The sequence below is a fragment of the Symphalangus syndactylus genome, chromosome 2, assembly GCF_028878055.3.
Source record: "Symphalangus syndactylus isolate Jambi chromosome 2, NHGRI_mSymSyn1-v2.1_pri, whole genome shotgun sequence".
NCBI lineage: Eukaryota > Metazoa > Chordata > Mammalia > Primates > Hylobatidae > Symphalangus > Symphalangus syndactylus.
The window spans coordinates 54,409,058-54,430,947 of record NC_072424.2 but is presented as its reverse complement, the minus strand read 5'-3'; positions in this window follow the sequence as shown (position 1 = coordinate 54,430,947).

The following is a 21,890-nucleotide window of genomic DNA, read 5'->3' as shown; positions in this document are numbered from 1 at the left end:
ATGATTTCCAGCTTCATCCATGTCCCTGAAAAGGACATAAACTCATCATTTTTTATGGCTGCATTGTATTCCGTGGTGAATATATACATTTTCTTTATCCAGTATACCATTGATGAACATTTGGGTTGGTTCCAAGTCTTTGCTATTGTGAAGAGTGCCACAATTAATGTACGTGTGCATGTATCTTTATAGTAGAATGATTTATAATCCTTTGGGTATATACCCAGTTATGGGATTGCTGGGTCAAATGGTATTTCTGTTCTAGATCTTTGAGGAATCACCACACTGTCTTCCACAATGGTTCAACTAATTTACACTCCCACCAACAGTATAAAAGCGTTCTGATTTTTCCACATCCTCTCCAGCATCTGTTGTTTCCTGACTTTTTAATGATCATCATTCTAACTGGGGTGAGAGGGTATCTCATTGTGGTTTCGATTTGTATTTCTCTAATGACCAGTGATGATGAGCTTTTTTTCATGTTTCTTTGCCACATAAATGTCCTCTTTGAGAAGTGTCTGTTCATATCCTTTGCCCACTATTTGATGTGGTTGGTTGTTTTTTTCCTGTAAATTTGTTTAAGTTCCTTGTAGATTATGGATATTATCCCTTTGTCCGATGGATAGATTTCAAAAATTTTCTCCCATTCTATACATTACCTATTCATTCTGATGTTAGTTTATTTTGCTGTGCAGAAGCTCTTTAATTAAATCCGATTTGTCAATTTTGGCTTTTGTTGCCATTACTTTTGGTGTTTTAGTCATGAAGTTGTTGCCCATGCCTATGTCCTGAATGGTATTGCCTAGATTTTCTTCTAGGGTTTTTATGGTTTCAGGTCTTATGTTGAAGTTTTTAATCCACCTCAAGTTAATTTTTGTATAAGGTGTAAGGAATGGGTCCAGTTTCAATTTTCTGCATGGAATCCCTGAATAGAGGAATAACACTTCTGAGATTGAGGCAGTAATTAATAACCTACCAACCAAAAAACCCGGGACCAGACGGATTCACAGCCAAATTCTACCAGATGTACAAAGAGGAGCTGCTACCATTCCTTCTGAAGCTATTCCAAATAATAGAAAAAGAGGGAATCCTCCTTAACTCATTTTGTGAGGCCAGTATCACCCTGATACCAAAACCTTGCAGAGACACAACAAAAAAAGAAAATTTCAGGCCAATATCCCTGATGAACATTGATGCAAAAATCCTCAATAAAATACTGGCAAACAAATCCAGCAGCACATCAAAAAGCTTATCCACCACAATCAAGTTGGCTTCATCTCTGTGACGCAAGGCTGGTTCAACATACACAAATCAATAAACATAATCCATCACAGAAACAGAACCAATGAAAAAAACCACATGGTTATCTCAGTAGATGCAGAAAAGGCCTTCGATAAAATTCAACATGTTTCAAGCTAAAAACTCTCAATAAACTAGGTATTGATGGAACATATCCCAAAATAATAAGAACTATTTATGACAAACCCACAGCCAATATTATAATGAATGTGCAAAACTGGAAGCATTCCCTTTGAAAACTGGCACAAGACAAGGATGCCCTCTCTCACCACTACTATTCAACGTAGTATTGGAAGTTCTGGCCAGGGCAATCAGGCAAAAGAAAGAAATAAAGGATATTCAAATAGGAAGAGAGGAAGTCAAATTGTCTCTGTTTGCAGATGACATGATTGTATATTTGAAAACTCCACTGTCTCAGCCTAAAATCTCCTTATGCATGTAAGCAACTTCAGCAAAGCCTCAGGATACAAAATCAATGTGCAAAGAATCACAAGCATTCTTATACAAGAATAATAGACAAACAGAGAGCCAAATCATGAGTGAACTCCCATTCACAATTGCTACAAAGAGAATAAAATAGACAGGCATACAGCTTACAAGGGATGTGAAGGACCTGTTCAAGGAGAACTACAAACTGCTCAAAGAAATAAGAGAGGACACAAACAAATGGAAAAACATTCCATGCTCATGGATAGGAAGAATCAACATCGTGAAAATGGCCATACTGCCCAAAGTAAGTTATAGATTTAATGCTATCTCCATCAAGCTACCATTGACTTTCTTAACAGAATTAGAAAAATACTACTTTAAAATTTCATATGGAAATAAAAAAGAGCCTGTATAGCCAAGACAATCCTAAGCAAATAAGAACAAAGCTGGAGGCATCATGTTACCTGACTTCAAACTATACTACAAGGCTACAGTAACCAAAACAGCACAGTAGTGGTACCAAAACAGTCATATAAACCAACAGAACATCATAGTGGCCTCAGAAATTACGCCACATACCTATAACCATCTGATGTTTGACAAACCTGACAAAAACAAGCAATGGGGAAAGGATTCCCTAGTTAATAAATGGTGTTGAGAAAATATCTGTAAACATATATCTGAGAGAGGACTTATATCCAGAATACACAAAGAAGGCTTGCAACTCAATTGTAGGACAAATAACCTTATTTTACAATTGACAAGAGATTTGAAAAAAAAAGTTCAAAGAGGCTAAACATCATTTGTCATTAGGAAAGTACAAATGAAGACCACAATGAGAAACCACTACCTACCCACTAAAATGGTGTAAAGTTTTATCATACCAAGTGTCAACAGTTATATAGAGAAACTGGAACTCTCATGCAGGGAGTGTAACATGTTACAACCACTTTGAAAAACAGTTTAACAGTTTCTTTAAAAGTTACCATATCAGGAAAAATTGTAACTTTACAGTGGGAAACTTGGATAGACACTACGCCAGCCATGTAATCAAGCTTAACATCATCAGTCGGTGATAAGTTACATTTATAGTATATAGCCTTGGTATGATGTGATAAGAATGAGAATTGCACTTTAGTTCTGCAATCTTCCTGAGAACATGGCTCCAACCTAATTATGAATAAAACACCAGACAAACCCAAATTTAAGGACATTCTACAAAAAAAAACCTAACCAGTACACCTCAAAACTATCCAGATTATCAAAAATAAGAAAAGTCTGAGAAATGGTCACAGTCTAGAGGAGCTTAAGGTGACAAGATGACTATATGTAAAGTAGTATCCTGGATGGGGTTTTGGAACAGAATAATACTAGGCAAAAAGTTTAAAAATATGAAAAGAAATATTTACTTTAGTGCATAACAACATATCAACATTTGTTCCTTCTTTGTGGCATATGTGTCATAATAATATAAGATGTGAACAATAGGGATACTTGAGTGCAGAGTATTCAGGAACACTCCCTCCTATCTTTTTAACTTTAAGCCTAAAACCATTCTAAAATTAAAACTTTATTAAAAATAAAAGTTAGCAAATGAGCCATTTATTTAATTCCAAATATCTACAAAGAGAAAGCATATATCTACAGAAAACATTGTATGTAAATGTTCATAGCATCTTTATTTTGAATAGTCAAAACCTAAAAACAAACCAAATGTCCATCAAAAGGTGAATTATAAAAAGTATTGTGTTATACCTTTACAATGGACTACTACACAGTCATGTAAAGGAATGAAACATCAATGTATGCCACAAGATAGCCAAAACTTGAAATAAGTACACTGTGTGAAAGAAACCAGACTCTTTACCCCTTGATTTAGTTCATTTTGTGCTATAATTACAAACTACCTGAGACTGTAATTTATAAAGAACAGAAATTTATTTCTCATAGTTCTGAAGGCTGGGTAGTCCAAGATCAAGGTGGTAGCATCTCATGAGAGCCCTCTTGCTGCTTCCTCACGTAGCAGAAGGTAGAAGGGCAATCACACTGAATGCTACTATAAAGCCTTTTTTATAATGAACACAATCTCTTTTGTGAGGGAGGAGCCCTGATGGCCAAATTACCTTTTAAAGGCTATACATCTTAATATTATCACATCGACAACAATTGAATTTCAGAGGGGACACATTCAAACCATAGCTACTCTCAAAAAAGAAATGCATATTCAGTAATTCCATTATTAACATTCTAGAAATTTGAGGTAATCTATAATGACCTAAAGCAAACTATTATTTAGGTTGGATGAGGAATGAAGGATACATTACTCAGGGGTGCAATGAAGTTTTCAGGGTGATGCAAATGCTTTTTACATTTATGGTAGTAATGATTTGATGGGTATCAAGGTCATATAATGCTTCTCCATTTCACTTAGAGTAAAAATAATTATCTTTACAATGACCTACCTGGTGGATTATATTTAAATCTCTCAGTACTTATCTGATCTCCTCTCCCACTATTCTCTCCTTCACTCATTATATCCCAGCTACACTGGCCTTCTAGATTACCTCAAAAACCTTATATTTTTTGCTCTAATTATCTGCCCTATCTGGACTACTCTTCCTCCAGATAGCTTTTCCAAGTCTTTGCTCAAATCTTATATTCTCAATGCAATCTGCCCAGATTATTTAATAAAACAAACACCCACATAGCTACCATACCCAATATCTCTTGCCCTACTCTAATTTTTCTTTTCTATAACATTTGTAATCATTTTATAAACTTTCTCATTTTATGTATTATACTTATTGTTCATTGTCTTGCTGATGCTGGAATGTAAGCTCTTTAGGCATAGGAATTTTGTCTTTTTTTCCCCAAGTATACAGAACAGTGCCTGCCTCAGAATAGGTAATCAATAAATACTTAATTGAATGACTAAATAAATAAATAAATTAGCATTAAAATAACACCCAGTTTTGTTTTTTAAAAATACTATGTACTATACTCTCACTTCGGTTAAGTAACATGATAAATAGAGGATATCAGAATGTTTTCTTCACCATGAACTTATAAGAAATTAAGTTTGCTATTGGTATGGCCAATTTTAATGTAAACTACACTATTTCATTACCCAACACAATGCCATTCATAGGGATGCCACCTCAAATTGTGTAAGAAAACGAAAAAAAATTCACCACCGTGCTGTTCTATCATTTGTAGCCTAATTGTCTTCGAACTTTTCCAAAATTTGTCACATTGGCAAAATGGGTGATTCTTTTAAGTCAAGGACTGAAGTAAGAAATTGCTAAGTACTAGTTTGAACATCTGAAATAACCAATATAACTTCAAAAATGTTTTCATTAACTGAAAGAAGTAGCATAAAACAAGAAAATCCACTGACCTCTTAAACAATTATATGACCATTTTATCAATACAAATACACTACTAAAATCTAAATTCCCTCAGTGAGAACTATAGAAATTAAATAATAAGTGTGTTTTCATGACAGTGAGAAATTGTTCTCAGTGCTTTCACAAGTACATTTAGAAGAAAGAATGACAGCAGAACACAGTACAATTCACTCTAAAATTCTACAATAATTCAATATAAAATTATTAGAAATCTTTAAATATTATTCCCCTTTTGAACTAACAGACATAATTAAAAGTTATGAGACTGAATGTCATACTGTTCTCTACTGTCATGTCATATTTTATGTTTTTATATGCAATTCTTAAAACTGCTTTAAAAGTCATAGAACTATGAAGGCATTATAATCACTTATAATTTAGGTTGCTATCACTGGAGATTCTAGGGTGCAAATGTTTTTTACAAGGTTTTATGCCATAAATATAAATCGTATCTGTACTTCTTTCTGACCTGTATAGTACTTACATGAAGCTATACATACATTTGACATTCAATAAATATTTATTAAATAATGAATGAATAATGTTAGTTACCTTGACATGTACCTGAATTTCTTAACCTCAACGACACCTCACATCAATTTTTGAAGAAATGAGATTTTTCAAATAGCTGCCCCTAAGGGCTTATTGCTTTACAACTGTTCTACCTCAGCTCTTATTCCCATCAGCACACTGATTAACCCCATTAACACTTCATCCATCTTTTGCCCAAGTTGTATTTCTCTTTTATCAAACATATAAAGGCAATTACAGTAAATGGCCCCATCCATTTATATCAATGATTTTACACACTCTTCAGCCCATATTGAATAAAATACCATCTCAATATTTAAGCTTTCAATAAATTTTAGAAAAGTAGACTTACTGTAAATTAAAAGTAGGAGCAAAATCTCTTGCCATTTAATCATATGGTCTTCAATTCAAGGTATTATTCCTAAGAATATGAGTTGTAAAAATGATAAGCATTGCTTAGTGTACTAGATTGAATATTATCTACCAAAAATTGTATGTCCTTCCTGGAATCTCAGAATGTTACCTTATTTGAAGATAGGGTCATTGCAGATATAATTAATTAACTTACCATGAAGTCATACTGAAATAAGGTAGGCCCTTAATCCATTACGACTGCTATCCTTGTAAAAAAGGAGAAAGAGACACACAAGGAAGACAACCAAGTGAAGACAGAGTTTGGAATGATACAGCTACAAGCCAAGGAAAGGCCATGATTGCCTGCAACCACCAGAAGCTAGGAGAAAGGGGAAAAAGACTTCTCCCCTTTCCTCTTCAGAAAGAGCACGGCCCTGTCAGCATCTACATTTTGAACTTCTAGTCTCCAGAACCATAAGAGAATCAATTACTGTGGTTTTAAGCCAATTTGTGTGATACTGTGTTAGGATAGCCACAGGAAACAAATACACTTTGAATTTTTCAGGATTCTGGTGCTAATAATCATTCATTAATGAGTGCATTTACCTGTGATTGTTAAATCAATGAAACATTGATGTATTAAAATATTTATGGACTTTCCTGAACACTTGATCTAATATACTCCCTTTGTAAAGCTTGTATAAAGTCTCAAGCAATTCTGTCCACAGAAGCATTTTCATTTTGTTTATGATCTCAAACTACTATCCTTCTTGTGCAATAGAACTTAAGTCTTTAGGTATTAAGAAAAGCTTAGACTGGAAATTTATAACGTATTAGATATACTCTTTTGTATTTTCAGACAGTTTTTTTATTTGTCACTTACCTTTGCCTTAAGTGTGCTTTTCTTTTCCTCTGGCAGCATAAAATACGTATCACAGATTGATGTTTCTATCTAATAAAAAATCACATTTCCCATATTACAATTATCTCTACATTTTTTATATGAATGTAAGTGTGAGAGTTTTAAAAACCAGTTACTTGATGTAAACAAATATATAAACAACAGGAATATGTTTAACTATTTCCAGTTCCCCATAACTTTAAAATATAAATGTTTACTGTACTGTTGAAGAAATATCCAACCATGTTGTATTTGGGGGCCTCAAACATATTTTTTACTTATACACATATTGTTTCATTAGGTGTAATAAATATGCCTTAGCAAGTTGTGGTCAGTATTTGAGTAGCCATAAGAAGTGTGAACATATCCTCGTAAGTATGTAATCACTAGTGGATGGTTTAGGAGATAAAGTTCATGAGTTAAAAAAACTTAGCAATTGAAGGAGAGGCGATCCTGGTCCTTAAAGGATAACATGTAAAGTGCTTTGTAAAATGTGCAATAAAATTTATCTCAATTAAATAGTTCCCCTTTTACTTTAAATAATCCCTGGATTAACTCTTCTAGAATAATCATCATGTTTATTTAGATAGGATACAACTTTACAGTTTATACTTTGTCAACAATAAAAATATACCAAGCCATTATTATAAACTGAAACATTCCAGATAACATTTTTACAACTTTGAGAGAATTATGCTCATATAAGTTTGATTTCTAAAGAAGTTTTAATAGAACATTTATGTATATGTTTACTTCAATACCATAGAAATTAGGACTTAATTATTACATGGTTAGATTCACCTTGCATTGTAGTCTCACTGTTACAAACTTTTTATGTTTCACAAACTGAAAGATAATTGACTATTTTTTAAGAGGTTGATATTCCTCCAAGGGAAAAGTAGTGTCTAGAACAAGCCGATTTTTATACATTAGGCTCTAGTCATTAATCTCCTACAAAGCTGACTTTTAACAGTTCTCATTAAATTTCTTCTCCACCCCATGGACATGATGATTTGCAAAGGTCAAATTGAATCACAAGCCCTAGCCCACAGAGTTTCATCAGATTCTGCTTCCTTACTGTCATAACAGTATATTTCCCAACCAATTAGGTCTCTGCTGTGCTTCCTGTTTTTAATTCATGAGTGATACTCAGCTTTGCTTTGGAAAGTTATACCTCTTTTCCATGATCAATGCCTCTCCTCTCTATAGGTACAGTTATATTACCTCTAGTGGCTGACCTGGGCCCCTCCCTGGTTCTCTGACCCCCTAATATCAACTCTATGATGAGATATTGACATGCTCTCATCATATACTTTAAATATCAGGGTGTACCTGTCAGTCTAAACTTCCCTGCCATTGGACTAATGATGTCCCCACCCAAGGCATACTTACCAGAGCACGTCCAGTGCAACCTCATTGCAAGATCCTAAGTTTCTGATATAGTAATACTTGTAATGGCAAAAACTGCAATTACTTTTGCACCAACCTCATATATCTACTATGTCAAAAACTTAGGGAAACAACTTCTTGATAATATAGTGTTTCTAGAAATTCCTATTATAGGTATTAACAATATCCAAACCAACAATATGTCAAAAATTACCACTCTCTGTTAGCTACCTGAAATAGTTGTCTTGAGGGTGAGACTAGTCAGTGGATTAAGGACTCTATCAAGTTGTTAAGCTTCTTAATTCTGCATGGAAAATAAGAAATTGAGAATTATATAAAGTTTTTAAACAGATGAGTGATGTGCCAGAATTTATGATTAAGAAAGTTTCTATGGATGTAGTGAGAATGGTGAAATAGAATAGAAGTTATTGCATGGGAACCTAGACAGTCTAGATTCTGGGAAAAACTTAATTCCTAAGCCTGTGAACAAGATCAACAAAGACTGTTTAACAGAGAATCTTGGGTAAAAGAATGCCTATCACTCTGGATTCCAGATATAAGGGAGGAATTTGATTTTGAACTTCCTGAATGTGTTTGGGATGTTGATAGTTTCTGCAGGGGTCTGTCCTACATACCCTGACCCAATGACAGATGAATAACGTACACTGACACACAGATATTCTGCTTTGCCAGTCCGGCTGAGCGTCCGGGCCATTTGCAGACTCCAAGCAGAGTGCTGTAAACAGTTGTGACTGTGGTACCGACCAGCCAGTGAGACTCGCATTTATTCAGTAAAGATTAATTCACAAAGGCTTGAGTCAACACCACTAGAGGGTAATTGACACTGCGGACTTCCTGAGTAGAAAGCAATTAAGTGGCCTGCCGCAGTGGCTCACGCCTGTATTCCCAGTACTTTGGGAGGCCGAGGCAGGCGGATGACAAGGTCAGGAGTTCGAGACCGTCTTGCCTAACATGGTGAAACCCCATCTCTACTAAAAATACAAAAAAATTAGCTGGGCATGGTGGCAGGCACCTGTAGTCCCAGCTACTCGGAGGCTGAGGCAGGAGAATGACGTTAACCCAGGAGTCGGAGCTTGCAGTGAGCCGAGAGTGTGCCACTGCACTCCAGCGTAGGCGACAGAGTGAGATTCCACCTCAAAAAAAAAAAAAAAAAAGCACCCGCGGTAGAACAAAGGTTCTAGTTAGATAAACTCCCCACATTCCTTTGTTTTTACTCTAATTTATTTAACTAAGGGGGCAAGGTTGCCTTCAGCCAAGTACGGTATGTAAAAAAATGCCAGGCCTTCCAAAAGAATTTGTGTATATTCTCTATAGCTAAAATTTTTCCCACCAGCCTGACTGAACTCCCACAAGTTTCCTTGCCTGGATTAAAATGAGTTTACAAGGAGGAATGTGGCAGAATCTGAAATGGGATTAGTCAGTGGGTTCAGTTCTAAGAAGAGACAGCTGATAAGAGCAAAGGAAACCAGGCAGAGGTGGACAAACTTTATAATTAAATTTAGGAAAATATAAAAGGAGAAGAAGGCTTAAGGGTGAGGAGTAAGAATGGAAGCAGGTTACAAAACAATTGTTTCTGGATTATGTCAAGTTTTCAATATTGTGAACTGTCAGGTAAAGGGATAGTGGAAAATTGGTAAGGTGAATATAGAAACCTGGAGAAAATTGTGAGTTAGTTGAAATGGTATCACTAGATGCAACAGAGAAGAGAATTTCAACCTGAAGAAACAGTCCTTAGCTCATGAGTCAGAAATATTAAATAAAATGATAAATTGAAGGCTAAAATAAGCCATTGATTTGGCAATTAAGAAGTCATTGTCATGTGATCTTTATGAATGCCGTTTCAATAGTGTGATGGGGTAGATAGTAGACTGCATTGAATAATAGGAAATGAATGTAGTTTGCTCATTTAAGTAGTTGGGCAATGAATAAAAAAGAACAGTTTTACACCTTATTGCCAATAAAAGTTTACATGTTTTTAAAAACTTATTTATATACTTGAGAAACTCAAGTAGGTTAAACACTATATTTTTAATAAGTGAAAAAGAGAAACCACAGGTAAGAACTGTGATGGGAAAGGTTTTAAATGTAGAAAGAGAGAAAATCAGGAATACACATGATACCTATGTATTATTGATGAGACTATAAATTGGTACAACTTTTCAAAAAATAATTTATCAATATTTTTAATTTTTTAAGAATCAGAAATCATTTCCTATCCTATACAGGAATAATTTAATGTATATGGTTCTACACTAAATAAATCATATTATATAATTTCTATGACTCTTTTAAATATATAATCAGATATGGTAAAATAACATATATACAAGAATATTTCTACAATTGTAAATGCTGGTAAACTGGCACAACTTAAAAATCTCTAAATAATTACATAATGAAATAAGTATATGTGCATATCCTGCAATGTTATGGGATCAGAAAACTCTTGCTTTTGGAAAATATGTAATAATATGGAATAAATTCTCAGTACATAATTATTTTTTTAAGTAGAACAATATGCTAACTGAAGCAAGCCAGGCACAGAAAGGCTGCATGATCTCACTTACGTGTAGAATCAGAAAAAGTTGAATTCATAAATGTAGACAGGAATGGCGGTGACCAGAGGTTAGGGTGGGGGTGGGAGTGGTAGGGGATAATGAGATATTGGTCAAAGGGTACAAAGTTAAACTTAGGAGGAATAATTGATCTATTATTGCACAGCATGGTGACTATAGCTGATAATGTATCACATACTTCAAAATTGCTGAGTACATTTTAAATGTTTTTACCACAAAAATTATAAATATCTGAGGTAATGTATGTATTAATTAGCTTGAGTTAATAATTTTACATTGTATATAAGTATCAAAATATCATATTGTACCCCATAGATACATAAAATTATAACTTGTCAAGTAAAAGTAAAACTAAATTTTTAAAAAGAGGTTACAGATTTTTAAAAGGGTTGTTCCTGAAATTTTGTAAAATGGAAATACTTAGAATAATAATAACCATGTAGATAATTCACAAATGAAAAAATGATAAAAAAAAAGCGATCAGAATTTTTACACAAGATTAACGTGGGTATGATAAGTGAATCAGATGTGCATTTTGATTTAAAAGAATTATTTTTGGTGCATCATGGATAGAACTTAGAGGAATATAAAAATACTTTTGGCCGGGCGCAGTGGCTCACGCCTGTAATCCCAGCACTTTGGGAGGCCGAGGCGGGTGGATCACGAGGTCAGGAGTTCGAGACTAGCCTGGTCAATATGGTGAAACCCCATCTCTACTAAAAATACAAAAATTAGCTGGGCATGGTGTTGCACACCTGTAGTCCCAGCTGCTCAGGAGGCTGAGGCAGGAGAATGACTTGAACCCGGGAAGCGGAGGTTGCAGTGAGCTGAGATCGTGCTACTGCACTCCAGCCTGGGCGACAGAGCGAGACTCCGTCTCAAAAAAAAAAAAAAAAATACTCTTGAGGAGAACAGTTAAGAGACTATTAAATGAACACTGGAGGTTGCTGGGATTGTTGTACTGATGGTGACAGTGTCTCCCTTGGATAACAAAAAGGACACTGAAGCTAGTAGTGTTTGCTTATTACTATGCTCTGCAAGTTATTTTTTGTCTTTCTTACTTAAGCACTCAACAGGAGGCAGAAATGTTCACACATTCTGTGTGATTATATTACCTTAAGACAGGACCTCCCTATCTCTGGCTATTTCTTCTTCATCTCCTTCACTGGCTCCTTTACCACTACACCTATAAATATTGCAGTTCTTATGGTCATAAATAAGTCTGCCTCTGGTTATTCCATACATTCTCTCTAGGTCAATAGAATAAAACATTTTTTACTGTGACCTACAGTAAAAAAATCCATTCTATATTGTAACCTAGAAAAATACATACATGTATTTATGTATCATTGAGACAAAAGATTTGTGAAATACAATTTACCTTAATTGCATGCTTGTATTCTGTGTTATTTTGTCAAAAGGGAATTTTTTGTCTCTAAAAATTTATTCATGACCTTCAAAGAACTCTTTGCTCATTACAAGAAATCACAATTTTAGGTCTTTTTACCCACTTTAATGTCTTCAGTTTTACCTGTAAGCTGATTAAACACGAATTTGAATCCCTTGTAAAAAAATCTCTCCTGAAAATGCAAGCTCATGAATTATCATATTTCATAACTCCTCTAGAAGGAATTATATACCCTTCATACTCAAAGTGACTGAAATTGAGCCTAGGATATTTTCCTCCAAATCTGTTTCAATACCAGAAATCCCTTTCTCAGCAAGTCACTGGTGTCTACACACTGTGCAAGGCAAGACCTGGGGGTTCATTCTTGTGGCATCTTTCTCATGCTTCTTTATATTCAACCAATTGCCAGGTCATGTCCATTCCATTTATTTAATATTCCTTGAAGGCACAGTCTTGACTTGATCTTCATTAATGATTATTTCGTCCCACATAAAAGTTTCTCTGGATTGCTGCTACAAATGATGTTCTTGATTCTTAGCCTAGACCTCAGAAATATTTTTACCATACTACATTCGGATAGATTTTTTTTAAGTCAAACATTTATAGTGTTGTATCTTTATTTAAAAGTTTTTAAATAGTTCCATGAGTCAGTAGCAGAAGTTCTTTTCCACAGGGCTAATACCCTTTATGATCATATGCAGATTTGCCTCTCTTAACCAAAATATTAACAATTAACTCTTTGATCTTGGATACTTTTTCCATATATTCAGATTTTGCAACCTTGAATAACTCAGACTTGAAATACTATTCCTTTTATATCCTCAAATACTCATCATTCAGGTTTAGGGTAAACATAACTCCCTCAAGAAAATTTAATCATGCCCTTTAAACTAGGTAAGATGGTTTCGTAAGTCTCCATCTTGAACTTATTTCTAACACAGAACTGAGTATACCAAATTTTAGTTACTCATTTACTTAACTGTTTCTTCATTCAAATATATGTTTATTGATGAAAAGGACATTTTCTTCTTCATCAGTAAAACTTCAGTATATGACAATGAATGACTGCCATAAAGGAAAAAAATTGTTAAAAGCTGGATGATAGTATGAGTTATCAAAAATATTTCAGGTGGTTAATAGACCCACCAAGGAAATTTAACCCAAATAAAATTACCTTGCGACATTTAATAATTAAGATGCCAATGGTCAAGGATAAAGAAAGGATCCTAAAAGCAGCAAGAGAAAAGAAACAAATATTACACAATGGAACTCCACTATGTCTGGCAGCAGACTTTTCAGTGGAAACCTTACAGGCCGGGAAAGAGTGACATAAAATACTTAGAGTGAAGGGGAAAAAAAAGTCTTTTACCCTAGAATAGTATATCCAGTGAAAATATCTTTAAAACATGACAGGGAAATAAAGATTTTCTCAGACAAACAAAAGCTGATGGATTTCATTAACACCAGACCTGCCCTACAAGAAAGGCTAAAGGAAATATTTTAGTCTGAAAGAAAATGATGTTAAAGAGCAGAAAAAAAATATCTGCTAGTACAAAACTCACTGGTAATAGTAAATATGCAGAAAAAAAACAGAATATTATAACACTCTAATTGTGTGTAAACTACTCATATCTTGTGTAGAAAAACTAAAAGATAACTGACCAAAGATAAATAACTACAACAACTTTTCAAGTTATGAAGAGTAGAGTAAGATATAAATAAGAATGACAAGAAGTTAAAAATTTAGGGACAAGAAGTTAAACTGTACAGTTTTAATTAGTTTTCTCTTTGCTTGTTTTCTTGTGCAATCAGTGTTAAGTTGTCATTAGTTTAAAATAAGGAATTATTTGCAAGCATCATGGTAACCTCATATTAAAAATATACAAAAGATGTACAAAAAAGAAAAAGCAAGAAATTAAAACATGCCACCGGAGAAAATCATCTTCAATAAAAAGAAGACAGGAAGGAAGGAAAAAAGGAAGAGAAGATCACAAAATAACCAGGAAACCAATAACAAAATGGCAGCAATAAGTCTACTTTTCAATAATAAAGTTGAATGTAAATGAACTAAATTCTTCAATCAAAAAGCATAGAGGGGCTGAATATATAGAAAAACAAGAGTCAATGTTTTCATGCCTAGAGGAAACACACTTCATCCATAAAAGCACACATGGATGGAAAATAAAGGGATGGAAAAAGATATTCCATGCAAATAGAAACCAAAAGAGAGTCAGAGTAGCTATATTTATATCAGAAAAAGTAGATTTCAAGACAAAAAAAGTATAAGAAGAGACAAATAAGTTCGCTATATAATGATAAAGTAGTAAATTCAGCAACAGGATACAACAATTATAAATATATATGCACCCAACCCTGGAGCAGCCAGATAAGTAAATATTATTAGAACTTAAGAGTGAGACAGACCCCAACACAATGAAAGCTAGAGACTTCAACATTCCACTCTCAACATTGGACAGATCATTCAGACAAAAAGTCAACAAAGAAATATCAAACTTAATCTGCACTATAGACTAAATGGACCTAATAGATATTAAGAGAACATTTCATACACTAGCTGTAGAAAACACTTTCTTTTCCTCAGGACTCGGAAAATTCTCAAGGATAGACCATGTGTTAGGCCACCAAAAAAAGTCTTAAAAACTTCAAAACAGTTGAAATAATACCATGTATCATCTCGGATCAAAATGGACTAAAACTAGAAATCAATAACAAGAGGAACTTTGAAAACTATAACCAAAACAGCATGATACTGGCACCAAAACAGATATATAGACCAATGGAACAGAACAGAGGCCTCAGAAATAACACCACACATCTGAAACCAACTGATCTTTGACAAACCTGACAAAAACAAGCAATGGGAAAGGATTTCCTATTTAATAAATGGTGTTGGGAAAACTGGCTAGCCATAAGCGGAAAAGTGAAACTGGACCTCCTCCTTAACCTTATACAAAAATTAACTCAAAATGGATTAAAGACTTAAACGTAAGACCTAAAACCATAAAAATCCTGGAAGAAAACCTAGGCAATATCATTCAGGACATAGGCATGGGCAAAGGCTTCACGACTAAAACACCAAAAGCAATGACAACAAAAGCCCAAATTGACAAATGGGATCTAATTAAACTAAAGAGCTTCTGCACAGCAAAAGAAACTATCATCAGAGGGAATAGGCAGCCAACAGAATGGGAGAAAATTTTGCAATCTATCCACCTGACAAAGGGCTAATATCCAGAATCTACAAAGAACTTAAACACATTTACAAGAAAAAAACAACCTCATCACAAAATGGGCAAAGATATGGACAGATGCTTCTCAGAAGAAGATATTTATGCAGCCAGCAAACATATGAAAAAATGCTCATTATCACTGGTCATTAGAGAAATGCAAATCAAAACCACAATAAGACACCATCTCACACTATTTAGAATGGCGATCATTAAAAAGTCAGGAAACAACAGATGCTGAAGAGGACGTGGAGAAATAGGAATGCTTTTACACTGTTGGAGGGAGTGTAAATTAGTTCAACCATTGTGGAAGACAGTGTGGTGATCCCTCAAGGATCCAGAAATAGAAATACCATTTGACCCAGCAATCCCATTACTGAGTATATATACCCAAAGGACTATAAATCATTCTGTTATAAAGACACATGCACACATAGGTTTATTGTGGCACTATTCACAAAAGCAAAGACTTGGAACCAACCCAAATGTCCATCAATGATAGACTGGATAAAGTAAATGTGGCACATACACACTATGGAATACTATGCAGCCATAAAAAATGATGAGTTCATGTCCTTTGCAGGGACATGGATGAAGCTGGAAACCATCATTCTCAGCAAACAATCACAGGAGCAGAAAAGCAAACACCACATGTTCTCACTCATGGGTGGAAGTTGAACAATGAGAGCACATGGACACAGGGAGGGGACTATCACACACCGGGGCCTGTCGAGGGGTGGGGGTTAGGGGAAGGATAGCATTGGGAGAAATACGTAATATAGGTGACAGGTTGATGGGTGCAGCAAACCACCATAGCACTTGTATACCTATGTAACAAAATGGCACGTTCTGCACATGTACCCCAGAACTTAAACTTATAATTTTTTAAAAATTAAAAAAAGAAATAATAAATTTAAAAAATGAAAACTATATAAACACAAGGAAATTAAATAACTGGTCCTGAAAGACTAGTGTGTCAAAGAAGAAATTATAAAGCAAATTTAAAAGTTTCTTGAAACAAATAATAATGAAAATACAACATATCAAAACCTATGGGATACACTGAGAGCAGTACTAAGAGGAAAGTTTATAACTATAAGTACCTAGGTCTAAAAACGAGAAAACCTCAAATAAACAACTTAATGATGAATCTTAAAGAATTAGAAAATCAAGAGCAAAACAAACCCCAAGCTAGTAAAATAAAGATCAAAGCGGAAATAAATGAAATTAAAATGAAGACAACACCACAAATGAAACAAAAAGTTGCTTTACTTAAAAGATAAAAGCGGTAAACTTTTAGCCAAAATAACTAAGAAAAATATAGAGAAGACCCAAACAAATAAAATCAGAGATGAAAGCGAAAACACTAAAACCAATGAACAAATAGATCCCACTAAACTGGAAAACCTAGAAGAAACAGATAAATCCTACTAAGATTGAACAATGATAAAAGCCAAAACCTGAATAGATCAATAACAAGTAATGAGACCGAAGCCATAATAAAAATCTCCCAGCAAAGAAAAGACCAGGACCTGATTATTTCACTGCTGAATTTTATCACACATTTAAAGAAGTAATGCCAATCCTACTCAAACTATTCTGAAAGATAGAGAAGGAGGGAATAATTCCAAACTTACTCTAAAAGGCCAGCATTACACTGATAGCAAAACCAGACAAAGATGCACTAAAAAAAATAAAACTACAGGCCAACATCTGTGATGAACATTGATGCCAAAATCTTCAATGAAATACTAGGAAACCGAATTCAACAACACATTAAAATGAAAATTCATCATAATACTGTGGCATTTATCCCAGGGAGGCAAGGTTTGTTCAAAATGCATAAATCAATCAATGTGATATATCATACAAACAGAGTGAAGGGCAAAACCATGTGATCATTTTAATTAATGCTGAAAAAGCATTTTATAAAATTCATCCCTTCATGATAAAAATCCTTAAAAAACTAGGTATGGAAAGAACATGCATCAACATAATAAAAGCCATATACAATAGACCCACAGCTAGTTTCATACTGAAAGGGGAAAAACTGAAAGCCTTCTTCTAAGATTTGGAACATGACAAGGATGCCAACTTTTACTACTATTATTCAAAGTAGTACTGAAGTCTTAGCTAGAGCAATAAGACAAGAGAAAGAAATAAAGGACATCCAAACTGGATTTAAAAATAGTCGAATTATTCTTGTTTGCAGATAATATAATCTTATATTTGGAAAAATCTAAAGACTTCATTAAAAATTTCTAAAACTGATAAATTCAGTAGGATTCCAGGATACAATGGCAATATGCAAAAATCAGTAGCATTTCTGTATGTCAACAGCAAACAATCTGAAAATCAGAAAAGTAATCCCATTTACAAGAGCCACAAAAAAATTAAATACTTCAGAATTACCATAATCAAAGAAGTGAAAGATTGCTACTATGAAAACTATAAAACATTGATAAAACAAATTGAAGATGACACAAATGGAAGATATTCCATGTTGATTGATTGGATTAATCAATACTGATAAAATGTACATACTCCCCCAAGCTATTTACAGATTCAGTGCAATCCCTATCAAAATGCCAATGACATTCTTCACAGAAATAGAAATATAATACTAAAATTTATGTTGAGCCACAAAGGACCCAGAATAGCCAAAGCTGTCCTGAGCAAAAAACAAAACTAGAAGAATCACATTACCTGACTTTAAATTATACTACAGAGCTACAGTAGCCAAAACAGCATGATGCTGTCATAAAAACACACACATAGACAAATGGAGCAGAATAAAGAACCTAGAAACAAACGCATACATCTACTGTGAACTAATTTTCAAAAAAATTGCCAAGAACATACACTAGGGAAAGGACAATCTCTTCAATAAATAATGCTGGGAAAACTGGATATCCATACACAGATAAATTAAATTAGACCCTTAACTCTTACCAGATACAAAAATCGAATCAAAGTGGTTTAAAGACTTAAACCTAAGATATCGAACTATGAAACTACTACAAGAAATCATTTGGAAACCTCTCCAGTACATAGGACTAAGCAAAGATTTCTTGAGTAATACCCCACAAGCACAAGCAACAAAAGCAAAAATGGAAAAATGGGATCACATCAAGTTAAAAAACTTCTGCACAGCAATGAAAAAGATCAACAAAGGGAAGAGACAACCCACAGAATAGGAGAACACATTTGCAAACTACCCCTCTACATTGATGGAGGGATAGTTTCATCCATGATGCTTGAATGGCTGTGAGAAGTGGCAGGATTAGTGTGGGTTCAGGTACTAGAAATGTGGAGAGCTATCAGAGATAGCTTCCAGGGTTGTACTGAATAATCAAGTATGCGTAGGAGGCAAGCAGAGTGCTCTATTTCTTGTTATCTCAGAATAAAAAGTTGGTATTAAACGTAGTGTGAGAGTGTCTTGGATACACTTTACTTTGTCAACTGTGATGTTTTATATAGTTATTTTGATCAAAGAAGAAGTACAAATTACATTTTATTATATAGTAGAAAGAAATGGTTTTTTTGTTTGTTTGTTTGTTTGTTTTTCACAGAGATAATCAGGCAATGGGAGCAGGAAAATGTCTCTCCCTCCCTAGCCAGTAAAGCTGCTTTATATAAATGCTGCAAGGTGATGAGAATTTCTTCAGGGTGTATACACATATAGTTTATATATAGTTTAAAACAGAAAAACTCTGTCCATGCCAAGCCAAACATTAATGGGCATGAAAGAGCATTCACATGTTATCTTTTGACAAACATCAATCCTACATAGAAATTTCTTACTTTCAGATGAATAATTAGCAACAGCAGGGAAAAGGAAAGAATATTTCACAATATAAGAGAACAGGAGAATTTTCTTAAAGATTAACCAACAAATTGTACACGGTTAATCATTTTTTTTCTAGGAAACAGATTAAGTATTTGGAAAGTGTCTACTTTACAAAACTGTAAGACAAATACAAGATGTTGTGCCTACTGTAAAGCATGAGACTGAAGATAAGACTAAATGACAATAGACTGAGTAGCTTAGGGTACAGAAATAAAAAGAGCTTCCAATACAGATAGAAAAATAATAAAAAATAACTAATATGAAAGATAAGACTTAAGTTCCCTAGTAAAAGTAGCCCATTAAAACCCAAGTAAATCAGTGACAAAATGAAAAAGCTTCATAAGAATCCAGGGAAAATGAAATATAAATGAAAGTAAAATAGATGAAGACTATGGAGGGCAGAGAATGGAGACCCAGTTCATGATTTATAGGCGCTGCTGGGGAATAAATGAAAAACAAATAATGATCATAAGTATAGTAATAATAATAAAGTGTTCCTGTGGAAGAAAATCTGTTTGCAAATCTTTCTGCTCATAAAAAATAAACAAAATTAAGCCATTCTTGGGTTTCTATAGAAATATATTTGATTTTTCAGAGAACTTACACTTCTAGTAAATTTTTTAAAAGATGGTTATGGGTCTCCATTTTACAGAAAAATATTAAAAAACAGAATGTAGTTTATTAGTAAGGAAAATTAAAGTGAAAGGAAAACATTACCTAATATGAATATTCACATATTATATGAATATGTAAGTGCTATTTCTAAGCACTTTCTGTATAATCTAACTTAATTGTCATATGAACCCTTGTACAGAAGTAGATCACCTAATTGCACATCTTCATATAGCCAGGAAATGGCAAAGCTAGAATTTGTATCTAAGCTAGATGGTTTCTGGAAGTGTGCACTTAACCACTGTGGCATATCAGATAAATGTAATTTTAAATATCTAGATATTTAAAATAAAAGACATGTAAAACAAATTATGATTTAAATAAGCAAATAAGATTAAAAGTAAAAATAAAACTGGTGTTTGTTTTTATTTTTTAATATGGACTTGACTAAGATTGAGCATATATTAATATATATTTATATTAAAATTATTATATGTTTTTATTCAGGACTCTTTTACCTCTAGTAACAGAAATATAACTCAATATATGAAATCGATTGGCACATATAATTGCCAGTTATAAGTTGTATGACTAGTTTCACACACAATAGGATCCAGTGATTCAATAGATGCCCTGGGAATTTTTATGTTTCTCCAAATCTTGCCTTTGTTTTCTAGTGTTCACTTTATTTACTAGAAAGCTCTCTGTGAATAGTGACCAAGATATATACAAACCACAGCTATGGATTAAAAAGTCTTAGTCATAAGACATTCACAGAGATGAAAGAATTCTGAGGCAGGTGCAGTGGCTCATGCCTGTAATCCCAGCATTTTGGGATGCTTAAGTGTGAGGATAGTTTGAGGCCAGAAGTTTGAGACCAGCCTAAACAACACAGTAAGATGCCATCTCTACAGAAATTCAAGAAAATTAGTTGGATGTGATGGCACATGCCTGTTGTCCTAGCTGCTAAGAGGCTGAGGCAGGAGGATCTCTTGGGCCCATGAGATAGAGACTACAGTGAGATATTACAGGCCCTGTGCTCTAGCCTGGGCTACAGAGCAAGACTCTGTTTCAAAGCAAAAAAAAAAAAAACTCAGATTGGCCTAATTAGGGCTACTAATCTTTTGCTGAACCAGTCACTGCTGCCAGACAGGTGGGATAACAGGTGTACTCTTGTAGCAGCAAAGGTGGAGTTTGCAATTAATGGCCTCCACAAGAGAAGGAGGGAGTGTTTACAAAAGGAAGAGATGAAGGGCAAACAAAAACAGTAACAGGTGTCCAATACAACTGCTTACAAGATCATCACAATGATATAATTTTTTAAAAGAAAAAAGATGAGCAAAATACATAATTAAAGCATAAACAAACTGACAATCTTAACATCAGGAATATTTTTAAATTAGAAGCACTAGTTTAATAAACAAAACATTTATATTGATAAAGGTTAAATGTATAATGAAAACAACATGTATAGGCCACTACAAGTTGAATAATATATCAAGGAAATGTAGATAGAAAATAATATATCAAGGAAATATAGATAGAAAAATTTAGGAAAATATGAGAAATTGAGAGAAAGGCAATTAGAGTGTAAGAACGAATAACATAGCAATCATTTTATGGCAGATCAAGTAGATATATAAAAACAAGGAGGACCCTACAACATAATAAAGAAAAATGTTGATATATTATTTCAATTCATAACCTACTATAAAAATGTCTTTAGTTCAATTTTCCATAACACAATTTCAGAAATTGGGCTTAAACTAAAACACATAGATTTTTAAAAATCTCTAAATTTCCAAAACATAAATATATACTGGCTATAATTAGACAATGATAAATATTTACATTAAAATTTCCAA